Genomic DNA, 13919 nt, shown 5'->3' with positions numbered 1-13919 from the left:
GGGCCGCACTCCCGCCTGCCTCTAACCCCCTCTTTCCCTTGCAGCGTAACAAACGCTATGCTCCCGACTTCCCGCGGGGGAAGGCGACCCCCAGCTACCGGCCAGACGACCTCAGCCACCCACCCCCCCGCCAAACCGCCAGGCCCCCCCTCCCACCAGAGTTCCGCTCCCCTACCTAGCCGAGGCTCTCTGAGGAGCGGGAGCTCCAGAGCACAGCCTCTTCTCTAGGCGGCCCCAGCGGCTTCCGCTGATTGGCGGCAAGTTGGCCAATGAGTGCGGGGCGGTGGGCGGAGGGGCCAATGGCGCTGCGGGAGGGGGCGTGTCCCGGGTGCCCCTGGCGCCGGCGCTGGGAATCCCCGTGCGGTCAGTGGCGTTTCCGCTCGGGCAGCGGGCTGAGTGAGCTGCTGCTGCCGCCGCCGCCGCCGCCGCCGCCGCCGCCGCCGCCGGGGGAGGGGCGGCCGCCGCCCGCCTGCGCTCAGAGACTCACGCAACCCCAGTCCCGCCAGTCCGCCAACACTGTAGTGCCGGCCCCCCTTCCTTCCCTGGCCCTTCCCCCTCCCCGGCTTTGGCTCGCTCCGCCTTTCTGCCCCCCACCCCCACCTCACGGGCACGGGCCATTCCCGGCCAGGAAACGCCGTGGCGCCGTGTTGGGCCTAACTCGAGTCCTGCTGCCTCCCGGGAGTGCCGTGCGCCGCAGCCCGGGCCCAGGCCTGGGACAAGGTAAGGGTCCGACAGAAAAGCGAGACCTACCCTCACGACCGGGCCCCGGGGGAGGGAAGGGTCACCTCCTCCGTCTCCCCGCGCTCGCTTTCGGGACGTGGGCCTGGCCCTCCCCAGGCCCTCAGCAAGGAGGATGTTGCCCCTTCTCATCCCGCTCGCCGCCCCCCGCACACCGTTGCACCCCTCTTGCCCAGGCAGAGAGCCCCGTCGGTAATCTCGTCGACCCCGCTACCCTTTTCACGTCTTTCCTGGGTCAGGACGTTTCCCCTCCCCCCACGCCTCTTCACCCCTTTTCCTGGGAACTGCCTACTCCACGTTTACCTTTTACTTGAGGGTAGGCCTCTCGCTGCTCTCCCCTCAAAATACCCAGGCACACTTTTTCCCCCTCCCCAAACCTCACCCCCACCCCCGTTCGCGCGGCCTTGTGACAACTCTGATCCCTCTGGGGGCCTCGATCTCCATCCCCCCTCCCCCCCCAGAATGTTTCTGGACGCCTTCCCTCTCGTCCAGGGTCCCCATCGCAGATGATTGCTTCGTTTCTCACACTAAAGACGTTACCTTCGCCACCCCCAGCTCGCATTCTTGGGCTCTCGGTGGCGTTTGCCCCAGTATCTCTGAGATGGCCCTACTGAATTTGTAGGGTTCTAGCTTGGAGTTGAGCCAGATTGTGTCGTTTTGCCTGCCTTGGGCGTGGAGAGCGATCATTTGCGAACGTCTTTAAAGGCAGAAAAATGTAGCCTTTATGAATTCCCTTTCCGTCTGTGCGGAAGCCAGGGATGCGAAGTGAATGGTGGTGAGGAAGAGCCCTGGTTTTAAGTAGGTGAATCGCGTGAGAGGGAAAGTTTAACTGTCGGGAAAGCCCCTTCTCTGCTAATTTATTCTACAGAGCTCCTTTGCTTGTCTCACTTCTTAGGAATAACTGGTCTTTCCCGTGTATACTGGTGCTGGAGCCAGCTCTGCTGGTCTGGGTCAGGGGTGCGTGTATGACCTGCATTTTCTGCTTTCTCATGTTACTCGTGCAGAGTGTTCACCACTAACTCATTTCTTGCCCAGACCTCTGGGTTCCATTGGGCTTTGTCTGTACTTCGTTCATTTTTCCAGTCTTCTCCGTTCTTGTAGTACTGGAAAAATCCCTAGGTCGTCTGCTAATTTCCCTTAGCACTTGATTAAACGAGTTGCATTTAGATAACAGATATGTGACCAAGGTCATATTAACATTTTTTTGTTGGGCAGTTACATAGCTATACTTTGATTAGGGAGGATTCAGCTGAGTTGAGTGTTTGAGCTTTTCAGGAGAATGTGTACCCCCTATTTTGGGAAAATTCTTGGTGATTAGTTTTATATCATTAATATTTTTACGTCACTTTGAGAGAAAAATTATAAATGGTAATTTTCGGTGTATGGAATCTGAGGTAGTATTAAAGTAGAGAATATTCATATTATCAGAGGTTTCTGGGCCTCTTGGGGGACAGAGGTAATTTTTTTTATTGGTTTCTACCAGTTTTCTCAGGAGGATCATTAGTTTTCTTCTCTAGCCAAAAATTCTGGACCATTATGGGATTAGAATCTTTAAGGTTTACTCAGCATGTCATTATATATAGAAAAATGAATTATGTCCTTTAGTAGGACATAACACAAGCCTCTGTCTTTAGCTGCAGACTTAAATTTGACTGTAAAGAGAGTGTTTGGCAAATTGGCCTTTTAAAGACTAAAGCTTAATCTTCACTCCTAAATTGCTGGCTTATTAAATATATATTTGGAATTTGGTAAATTGATTTTTCTAATAAAAGGCCTTAGTTCAAACTAAAAGGGTGACTTTAGGATTGTTTCTTTCTAAAGGCATAATTCCAGCCCTCCTGGCATGGAACACTGGTCCTCCCCCCACCCCACTCCACCCCCCCCCCAAAAAAAAAGAGTGTGTAAGGAGTGGGGGTGGGGTAAGGAGAAGGTTGTTCCTTTGGGTTGGATCACCGGGGTGAGTATACAAGGCAGCAGCAGCTGCTGGCTCTGGAGCTCTGGTTGCTACGTGAGAAGCTTGAGTAGTGCTGGCTGCTGTCTCCAGGGAAGGACAGCAGTGCAGCGTCCATTAATGCTGTTGGCTGCAGGGAGCTGCACTTAGGCGATGGCTGCTTTAGGACTAAGAAGAAACCTTGCTTTCCTGGGAATTTTCACTGCTGAGTGGTTTGCATTTTATTGGTGGGGACATGAGAACTAGCAATTCATAACCTTCTACCCATTTATGGATATCACCGTCTGGAAACTGGATCATAGTTAAAGACTTTCCTTTTTTGTTCGGTTTTTGGTTTTTTGGCACATTTTGGTTTTTGCCTGGGGATTTTGCTTGGATAGGACTGGAAGTTCCATTTGAGTTTTAATTTTTCAATACATTTACAACCAAAGTAATAAGAATTTAAGGATCTCCCTGAGAACGAGAATGGGGAAAATATCAGTTCATTTTTCTGCAACTGACAGGTTTTCCTCCATCTCTTTAATCATTAAATCAATTTTAATACTTTATTTCTGTGTCTCCTTCTGGTTAGACCATATTTACCTTATTGAACAGGTGTTTTGCTAAACATTTTACTAAATTAGGAATCTTAAACTCTAAAAAGAACTGTCCTTTTCGGAATTATTTCTATATATAACTATCAGAAGTATTTTCTTTTTTTCTGTATTTGTAATAGACTTCTCCAGATTAGATTTTTTTCTTTAGAATTTGACCTATGATATTGATTCATTATAATATTGTTGAATATAGTCATCTAAGATCACAAGGATGTATATGTTTGGGCGTGATCCATCTGAAATATGGGACAGACTAGAAGGAATATTCATTCTAGTCTGGAATATTCAGAAATCAAATATCTAGTGTACAGTATACTTGAGAAGACAGCCTCTGAGCCCCTCATGTGGTCTCTCTTCCCCCACAGCTCCCACACTTCAGGGAGATCTCTGATTAAGCAAACAGTTTGCTGAGTATGGAAGTACTTGAAGAAGAACCACCACCCCAATATACCATCAGTTACATTCAATACTTAACAGATGCCCATGTGTGTTGTCTTCTTTCCCCCTATGACTCTTGCAGCCCATATATTTTTTTCCCTAAGAACTTTGATATGTTCAGTTTTGTGCAGATGTACCCAGTCATCTATAATGTGTGGTGTGACTCTGGCATTTGTGGCGGGAACCAAAAAGAATGGAAATGAGTTTTGTCATTCACAAAGGTTGCTTGCATTGGCTCTCAGTGATGTAAGCAGACTAATGAAACAGAACCTTTAATGGATAATATTTTAGGTGGTTCTAATTCTTACTACTATCACATATAAAAGATGTCATATCAGGTAAATATGGTTTTACTCATACTGGCTGTTTAACATAGTTTAGATATAAATGTCTTTAAGTTATTATGTAACATGAAAGTTACCTTATAAAGTAATTGCTTTTAACTTGTATTTCCTGTTTGGAACCCCCTTGTGATCTTAATGTACGATCATTTCCTTAAGAGCATAGAGGGCCTTTTCATAGGATTTATTTAACCAGTATGCTTGAAAATTTTAATATCTTTTGATAGTGTTTTGTGTTCAGGAACTTACTTTCTGGACTTATTTTGGCCTTTCTGGAGGAGAGTGGCTACTTCATTTTTTTGCCTTTGGACAGGAAAATAATACGGTAGAAAATGCAGATGTGCAGACAACCACTTTTACTTTATCCTCTTCATATTCAAATAACTTATGAAACATTAGGCCACAGTTAAGGACAGTTAATGATTGTTGGATACATATTATCAGTGAGAAATTGGATCATGAATAAAATAAAATTTTTTTATAACTTGTGGTTCACGTCTGGTGGTGTGTCAGTTTAATTTGAAACTAAAAGGCCTAGCAGCGAATTTTTTTTATAAAAATTGTTTTGGCTATTGAAAACTAAAACTTATTGATAGGGATGTTTGTTTAAAACAAACAAAACTTTGACTCCGCAAAATTTTAAGATAATATATATTGAGTAATACAACTGGTAGTTATTTGTAAAAAAAAAAAAATCCTTTCAGAGGCACTCCTTAGAAAATAGGTATAATGTACCTATGATAAACAGGGATTGACACCATTCCTTGCTGCCAAAAATTCCAAAATATGTAGTGAAATGGCATTTTTAACCTTTCCCTTGATGCAATGATTGATTTCTCTTGGAAAGATTCAGGGAAGTTCACCAAAGGTTGATAGAATATCATTTCTTTAATTTCTTGGTACATATTTTGTTTAATTAGTTGCAGTGTTATGAAAAAAGATACCCTGTAACTTGGTGGGGGACGGGTGTTGGAAAACATTACTTTAGAGAATCCTCTTATTTTGACAGAATATATTAAACTCTTAACACTTTATGAAGGGAACTATGAGAGATAATAAAGGAACAATGAAGCAGAATCTCTGTCTACTTTATATGAGCCCTCACTGAGCAAGGAATTTGTAATCCCATCCTGCCTCACTCAGTTTTTCCATCATATGGATTTTGTTTGCTGAATACCTCAGGGAGAGATGTAAGGGTCACATTAAGTATCTTTGATATAAAGACAGGGATAAGGAATTTTCTGCTTATTGGAATAATGTATTTAGTATTTTTAAAACACTAGGATTACTGGCCAGTTTTGCTTGATGTATATGACTGTAGATTTGATCTGACTGATTCCTCTTCTGTGCTCTTCTTTCTTTGAAGTATGAGAATTATCACAGTTTTGATGGCAGATTGAAGGAGTAAAAATCATTTTCTTAGCCATGTTAGTCATGTTATACACCTAGAGCTGAGGGTACTCCTTGGCCTATGTTATGAATCACAGAAAAAACAGTGGATGTAGGACTTTATACAGAATTTGTTTCTGTCTGGGGAATCAAGTTTTTGATGTGCTACCTAATTGAGAGAAAATGCAGAGTTCCTTGCTGTACTGTTTGAAAAATAGGTGGAAGCATGGGAGGGGCCTGAGACCTCTGCAGCAGGATTTGGACTGAGTAGAAAAGGAAGATATTTGTTTGAAATTGCCAGCTGCTTATATCAGACTGACTCGCTTATTATGCCTCTAGTTGGCCTGTCAATATGGCCAAACAGCTAGATAAGTGCGGGGCAGGACAAAGGGCTCTTTGCACAGCAGGGAGGCAGTGTTGATGGGGGAGGGGCAGGAGGTAGGAAAGGCAGGAGGAGGAGGTTCTTTTCCCTGGGAGATTATTCAGTTTGGCATACAATTAAAGAAATCATTTATAGTTCCTACTCGAGCATTGAATTTGTGCCAACCATATAATGTTAACCCCAAATTTAGTATGTCCCTGAATATCTGGTAGGAACCCATCCCCTCCTCCAAGGAAAATAAAAAATTAACGCTTTGTATAGATTAAAAGAATAAATCCCATGTTCTCCACCCTCCTAAATACAAATCACCCCTCCCCCCCAGTAGACCAATTCTGGAGCATCTGAGAGCTGAATTCTCATTAAAAAAATGGAAAAGAATATTCTATCTGAATAAAACTTTTATATTTCAGTACGTACATTGTCCTTATTTGGGGGGGGATTAGACCAGAGTAAGTAGAATAGTTTGTTTCCCTTTGTGAAATAGTTGCATATTGTTAGCTCCAATTTTATATCAGTATTATGGAGAGCATCCTTCAGCATTCAAGTGTTGGGTTGCCATCATGTAAAATGCTAACTAAAGAAAGGTTACTTACTGTTTCAGTCTCACCCCTACTTCCTGAAGAACATGATATTCTCTGGAGTTTACCCAGCCCCCCTTTTAAGTTAGGCACAACCTTGTTTGATACATACGTACTCAGCTCCCAGTTGCAAGTGGGATGGTTGTATCTAGTTTATTAGAATTAATATGAATCAGAGTTGGAAGAGATCTGTCATTATCCCTTTAAGCAAAATCATAATGAAATATTTCAAAGTTTGTGGAGGTTTTCATTAAAATGTTAAAAGGATCAATGTCCTGAACAGTATTTGTAGTTAGTTTTATTTATTTATTTATTTTTGGCTGCATTGGGTCTTCGTTGCTGCGCACAGGCTTTCTCTAGTTGTGGCGAGCGGGGGCAACTCTTCGTTGCAGTGCGCGGGCTTCTCTTGTTGCGGAGCACAGGCTCTAGGTGCACGGGTTTCAGTAGTTGTAGCACACGGGCTCAGTAGTTGTGGCTGGCAGGCTCACTAGTTGTGGCGCACAGGCTTAGTTGCTTTGTGGCTTGTGATCTTCCCAGACCAGGGCTCGAACCCATGTCCCTTGCATTGGCAGGTGGATGCTTAACCACTGAGCCACCAGGGAAGCCCTGTAGTTAGTTTTAAAATAAATGTTGAACAATACATGTGTGCCACTTCTTTTTAAAAACCCAAATAAAGAATTGCATTCACAAATTAGATAGCAGTTATTTTGATTGCAAAAGGATTCTTGCTTTTTAAAAGGTATATGCTGTGGTTCCTTTAAATGCTTAATATATTGTAGGAGAATTTGATTTTTAGACATAATTGGTTTGAACTCAGCTTTCCAAGAGTGCATCTGTTGCTTGAATTGAGATACCACCTGTATTGCAATGTTATTAAACTAGCTTTAAAGTTTTCCCTTCTATCCAGACTGGAGGAGATGATAAAGGAAACTGGAATCCTAATTTTTACTTATGGGTTCAGAGCTTGTGGCTGTTAGCAAAGAAGAGATGTTTTGACTTAATAGAATAGCTAAAAACTGCCTTTAATGCACATTGTAATAGTAAACAAACGACCAAGTTTTGTGTCTTTTCCCTCAGTAAAAGAAATATGTTAGGTACTTAACATTATATTTTTATGTGCAGTGGTCTTGGCAGTAAAGATATATTTTGACCTGAAAAGGGAAATTTGACTAATTATCACTGCCGTTAGTTAGAAGTTTTTTTCATTAACATGAAATTTAGTGGGCTGTATTTTATATTACTGTGGAAATTAAGGGTAGTCATTTCTTCTCTTTAAAATTCATTCACACGGATTATTTCCATAGATTTGTGGAAGTAAAGTAGAAGCCATCTAATTCAAACCCTGGCCTCCATTCCAGACAGTTTTCTTTACGTGTCCTAAGACCCACATTGCTAGCACTAGGGTAAACATCCTTTACGCATATGCTTGTGCATGTACACACACTCGGGTGCACACACACCACTTCCCAAATAATTAGAAATCTCTTCATCGTGGTTCCTAGTACTCCTATTACCCTAAAAAGTTCCTGGCAAGAGTGGGGAGGGCGCACATTTTGATCCCAAAGGTTTTGATAACTGCTTTGGCTCCCCAAACAGCTAATCTCATTTTCAGTAAGACGTAGTCAGCAGTAGGCTAGAATGAAGGTGAAACGCTGCACTACCTACCTCATCTTGCCTGTGCAGCTGCTCCACCTTATTTCCTGCTATTATCATCCCGCAGTGCCTCTCCCCAGCAAAAAAGAAAATAGGACAAAGGGGGAAAATTGGATGGGCTATTAGGATTTTTATTATGATTCGATTGTTTATATATACTTAAAGACAAAGCTAATTTGTCCTATTCTTAAAAGTCAGTAGTGAAAGAGGTTTTATAACTTCAGTACCTTGCATTCTCTTTCTTGATAAGCCATTTCAGTTCTTAGCCTTACAGGAAAAAAAAACTGTTTTTAAGCATACTTATTTTTCATTGGTTGGTCACACAAGCATTATTACCACCAGATGCCACCGTATTATTAGCTTGAAAAAAGAGAGAATCTCTTTTGTAGATAATATTTGCAATTTGAACTGGGAATTACTAATAAGTGTTAACTCAGATTTATGACAAAAGTAAGGTTAAAAATTAAACCTTGATGAATATTTACCCCTTTACCTTAGTGGAGGTGAAATTGTTTGAATATAGATTTTTCATTTTTCACACTTCTTTCTTCAAGCTGCATAATTTGTTTTTCAAGCCTTGTTTTTCCCACACCGCCTCCCCAAACAAGAAATTTTATTTTTATTATTTCCTGATGCTGAAATTTCCTCCTCCCCACTCATGAAATGTGAAGACTCAAATAAAATCCAGTAATCTAGTAAGGCATGTGCACTGCTGGATATAGTAAGAGGATTATTTCATAATTCTTAGAAGTTATGATCTGGTTAGGATGTTCCAGTATAGTGTTAGCATATTTAATAATGTTTACTTGTTAATTTTAATGTATATCCAGATGGATGTCGTTGTTTTACATTTGCACCCATTGTTTGTCATTTTGTTTAAGGTTGTTTCTTTTCTTTTTTCGTCCCCCTGTCCCCATGGTTTTTCATTCCTGTCCTGTTATGATCTTTGGCCTGTGTTGAAAAATTCTGTTTCCTTCCACCAACCTCTGTGCATGCCACAACACATACAGTTTGTACTCTCTCACAGCTCTGCGAAGGAGGATGATCTGCAGTTAATAATCAACTGTTTGGGCATTCTTGGCATCCAAGGAAGGTTTTATTTATGAGGAATGACCTGGAAGGACCTGTTGTCAATTACTCTGCCTTTATGTTACATTTTCCTTTATTAACGTAGGCCGTTGAGAATTGACTTATTTTATTTATTTATTTATTTATTTATTTATTTTTGCGGTACGCGGGCCTCTCACTGATGTGTGGCCCCTTCCGTTGCGGAGCGCAGGCTCAGCGGCCATGGCTCACGGGCTCAGCCGCTCCGCGGCATGTGGGATCTTCCCGGACCGGGGCACGAACCCGTGTCCCCTGCATCGGCAGGCGGACTCTCAACCACTGCGCCACCAGGGAAGCCCTGACTTATTTTATAAGAGAAACCAGACAGGAACGGAAGAGCCGCAGTCAGATAGTTATTTTAAAAATAAATGTTTAATATGATAACATTTGGGATAGAGTGTAAAGGGCACTTTTAAAAAAAACTGTATTTTAGTTCTAAAGACAAAAGAGTTTAATCTCTTAAAGTAAAACAAGGAGAAAGACTTTTGAGGGACTGTGATTGATTGCATGCCAAATGTAGCATTAGATTGTTGTATGAATACATAAATTTTTATTTTCTTGATTTCTGTGGTGCAGACTGCTACAGCCATGCAAGTGAAGTGTCTTTATGCCCACAGCCTGGAAAATGTATGGTGAAATGACTTTAAGCAAACAAAAATAACGAAGAACAGGCTTGAGGAAATTGTAGAAGCAAGTCCAAATTTTTGAAGTCCGTTTTTAATTATTTGCGTTCTTACTAGACAAATTTAGTTTTATTTATGGCAATTAGAACTTTAATGTCATAACTTAGTAATAGAAAAGAATGAAGGTAGGTTGACAGGGTATCAATCCACATTTTAGGATGAGGCTAAATTGTACCAAATTGTTGCATACTTTCATATTTAGGCTACTTTTATTGAAAAGGTTTACCCAGTATTTTAAAACATATGAAATGGCATAAAATATTCACAGTTTACCAGGTACTCTTGGTGACATGTATGTAAGCAATACTAAAACCAGATATTTGCTAAAAATTAAAAAATTTGAAAATTATATTAACATGTATGGAGCTCTGCAGTTACTGTAGCCATACCACTTTAGAACAAGTAGGTAATAATAATGCCAACCCCAAGGCCCTTTGGAGCTTGGGCTGGCTGACCTGATCAAAATGTTTTTGCTTACTCTTCCTTTACCCCTAGGCTGTTAAGATTTGAAGTATTGCTAGGAATAAGGTATCTGTTCATAAATTGAGTAGGAGTCTGACTAAGTCATGTGTGGAGGCCCATGGGAAGACGTGTATTTTTAGAAAAGCAAGGCTCTGGGTAAGTGTAACTTTCCTCTCATAGTTTATCATGCACAGTTGGTATGGAAAGGAATGGCTGGAGGTTTGCAGAATACACTGAGCAACAAGAAGAGAAGTAAGGCATATCCACTTTATGATATAACTGTGCCAGGCAAGAAAGATGAAAAGTAATTTTTTTGTGTGTAGAATACCTTAGCTTTTCTGAACTCTATTACATTAGGAATATGTTTCTATGGAAAATGGTTACCCAAAGGATTGAGTTGAATATCCTCTGTGAAAATGATTTTTAAATTTAATCTTTTGTGGATAGAGTGACCATACATCTTGGTTTCCCTGGGAGAGTCCTGGTTTATGTCTACCAGGTAGTTAGTAATAGCACCCCTTTCACTCTCAAAAATGTCCCAATTTGGGCCATAAATTACATGCTCACCCTAATTATAGAGGGTCGTGTAACTTTTCATCACTCCATAGCAACACAGTTTTCTTTTATAGAGCTCTTCTGATTGTCCTCTCGGCTAGGATTTTTCTTTTGGCCTCTCTGAACCCCCATTTCCACGTGGACAGTTTAGAATGCCTTTTTCTTTTCCTTTTAGTTTGTGGTGAGGGAGGGGATAGATACAGATTTAATTTTTTATTATGAAAAATTCCAAATACAACAAAATAGAGGGAATGTAGAAAAATGGACTCCCTTTGGATTTTACTGAAACCATTCCATTTGGTGAAGATAAGGTTCATACGTTGTACTTAGTTGATTAGTTTGTGTCTTTCTAATTTATAGCTTCTCTCTTTTTTTCTCATGTAATACACTGACTAATGAAATTTATCATTGTGTTGAGTTCTTACTCTTGGATTTTGGAAAGTGTGTCTCTATGGTGTCATTTAACATATTCTCCTATTAGATGACCCCCCATGTTTTATGTAAATTAGTGATTAGATCCATTTCAAGTATACTTTATAAAAGTAGTGGATACTTCCCTTAAGACTTACATAATGTCTGCTTGTCTTTGTGATGTTAGGCAGCTGTTGAAGGCCCCAGAGGGTTTCTGTTTTTGTAGTTTCTATTGAGATTTACCATATTAGAAATTAAAACTGAGAATATTTTTAAAATATTTATTAACTAATTTTAGAATAGCAATAACAAATCCTGCTGACATAAGTTATGAAAAATAACTTTCAGTTTTTTTAATGGCATTAACATTTTTGTAAGTCTCTTTAGTGATAAAAGGTAACTGCTTTCTCATAGTTACTTCTGCGTTTAATTTGTTGTGATAAGTTGTTTTGGTTAAAGACTGAAGAAAATCTGGCCTAACACAGATGTGTAGTTAAAAAGGGAAAGCCTTCACTTATTCCCCGAAAGAATCTCAAGACCTTCAGGAGTTCTCAGACCACACTTTGAGAAGAACAGGCTTAGATCCTTATTTCCTTCATGATTGTGGAATGGTGATATTCTATCACTACTTCATTTATTTTCTGTAATACTCCCCCTCATTAATTATATGGTACCCTAAGATACAGTTTGAATACAAAAAGCAAGATCAGTATTTGGTTTTTTTTTTCCCCCCTCTTACTAATTTTCAAAATAATGGGTTGGTAACTTAGCAACATCTAGAGGTGAGCAATAAAGTGTTATTATTATTGTATACTTAAGGTTTTAAACCTGTTTGATATGTTTCAGTCCCTTGGAGTTACTAGTTTTGACATTCAAATTGTCCCACATTTGGCTGTTGGCTTCTAAGTCCTTTTTATTTATTCTCAGTCGTTTCCTGGCTTGTTTTGATTGATTCCTTGCTTTCTAGTATGACAAGATGTTCTAGGATCATTTTGTATATTTCCCGCCCCAAACCTGGAATTACTCATTTCTGCAAAACTCTGATTTCTTTTAGTGGGAAATGGTACTTAGAGACCATGGTCTGGGTGTTAGGAGTGTAGTGCTCTTGGGTTGGACCTTGTTTCTAGACCTTTTCAGTGAACAGAACTAAAAAATGGTTTCTCTCCTTTCCTCTTTTTCTCTTTCCTTTTTTTTTAAAAATATCAGTTGTTGGGGGGCTTCCCTGATGGCGCAGTGGTTGAGAATCTGCCTGCCAATGCAGGGGACACGGGTTTGAGCCCTGGTCTGGGAGGATCCCACATGCCGCGGAGCAACTAGGCCCGTGAGCCACAGCTACTGAGCCTGTGCGTCCGGAGCCTGTGCTCCACAACAAGAGAGGCCGCGATAGTGAGAGGCCCGTGCACCGCGATGAAGAGTGGCCCCCACTTGCCGCAACTACAGAAAGCCCTCACACAGAAACGAAGACCCAACACAGCCAAAAAGATAAATAAATAAGTAAATAAATAAATTTTTTTTAAAAAGTTAAAAAAATATATCAGTTGTTGGTATTTGATAACTTCTATTTTGAATTTAGTGCTTCATGATATTTTCATAAGCCTAATCTTTTCCCCGTGCCCCAAATCCCAGTTTCCACTAATAACCAATGTAATTACTTGGCTTCGTCCCACGATACCCACACAACAGTTTTAGAATGGCAGAACAGTATGATTACTGGAAAGTGAGTTTGTTTTGTTTGTTTGTCTTTGCCCTGAGCATATATCCATCCAAGGATATACAGTCAAATTACAGTGGTTTAAAATCACTTGGAATAGTTCTTCTTTATGTGGTTATGCCACCAACTTGATAGAGTGGGGTTAATTTGTTTTATTTCACTTTCAGACTTTTCAAGGATTACTTTTTTTATAATTATATAAAATATGGTTACTAAGTGAAATTTACAAATCTGAGTATAGTCAGAGGTCTAACTTCTAGGTTTATTCCATTCTGTTATCTTCCTGTCCTTATATGTAAGACTTACGAATACAGATTCATATGAATACTATTTAAAGTGATATTTTGTCGTGGTACTTCTGTTGTGACACAAAAACATATAAGTTAGTTTATTTACTAAACCTTATCTGCTTCTAGATTTTTCAGTAACTCATAACTTTTAGGCCATGGAAAAGGACGTGGACTTTTCTGTTCTTCTAGGGTCCAGAATTTCTTTAATTAATATAAACAGTTCAAGATAAGAACCTTCCTTTCTCTAGTAAAAATTCTCTCTCTTGAGTTGTTAGGTCATTTTCCATTTGTCCCTGATGATTTCAGATACTTGACCTTGACTACCACTTGGGACACTGGTAGTACTTGTAGTACAAAGGTCATCAATTAATGTTTTTTGAATGATTCACCCTTAGACCTGAGATTTAGATATTATCTTAGAAAGGGTGTCATCTAATTTTTAGCTTTGTAATTTAAAAGTCAAATTATTTGATTTTATAAGTTTTAAATTAAAAATCAAATTGTTGAAAATCTTAAACCTGTTAAATATTACATCTGTCTTATCCTTTCTAGTTATAATACCTAAAAAGAAAGAAGTTACAACATCATTTCAGCAATCTTATGTCACATTCTAATATATTTATTTTGTATGCTA

General features: G+C 40.0%; 1 protein-coding gene across 14 annotated transcripts in view; it reads left to right on the top strand.

The window, feature by feature from the left end:
* Positions 1-430: 430 nt before the first annotated feature.
* SETD5 (SET domain containing 5) overlaps positions 431-13919 on the top strand; it is an 82615-nt gene continuing 69126 nt past the window's right edge. For 7 of the 14 annotated variants that reach the window (XM_082639194.1, XM_082639197.1, XM_082639184.1 and 4 more), the window contains exon 1: positions 431-720. The gene's annotated coding sequence lies outside the window, so the exon portion shown is untranslated. Of the gene's footprint in view, positions 721-1389; positions 1537-12490; positions 12779-13919 lie in introns of those variants that run through there. The other 7 variants (XM_082639188.1, XM_082639187.1, XM_082639186.1 and 4 more) reach the window with 3 other exon arrangements.

The sequence above is a fragment of the Mesoplodon mirus genome (genome assembly GCF_964341445.2).
Source record: "Mesoplodon mirus genome assembly, chromosome: 12".
NCBI classification, from domain to species: domain Eukaryota; kingdom Metazoa; phylum Chordata; class Mammalia; order Artiodactyla; family Ziphiidae; genus Mesoplodon; species Mesoplodon mirus.
Note: the sequence above shows the minus strand (reverse complement) of the source record. Positions and strands in the feature narration are given on the sequence as shown.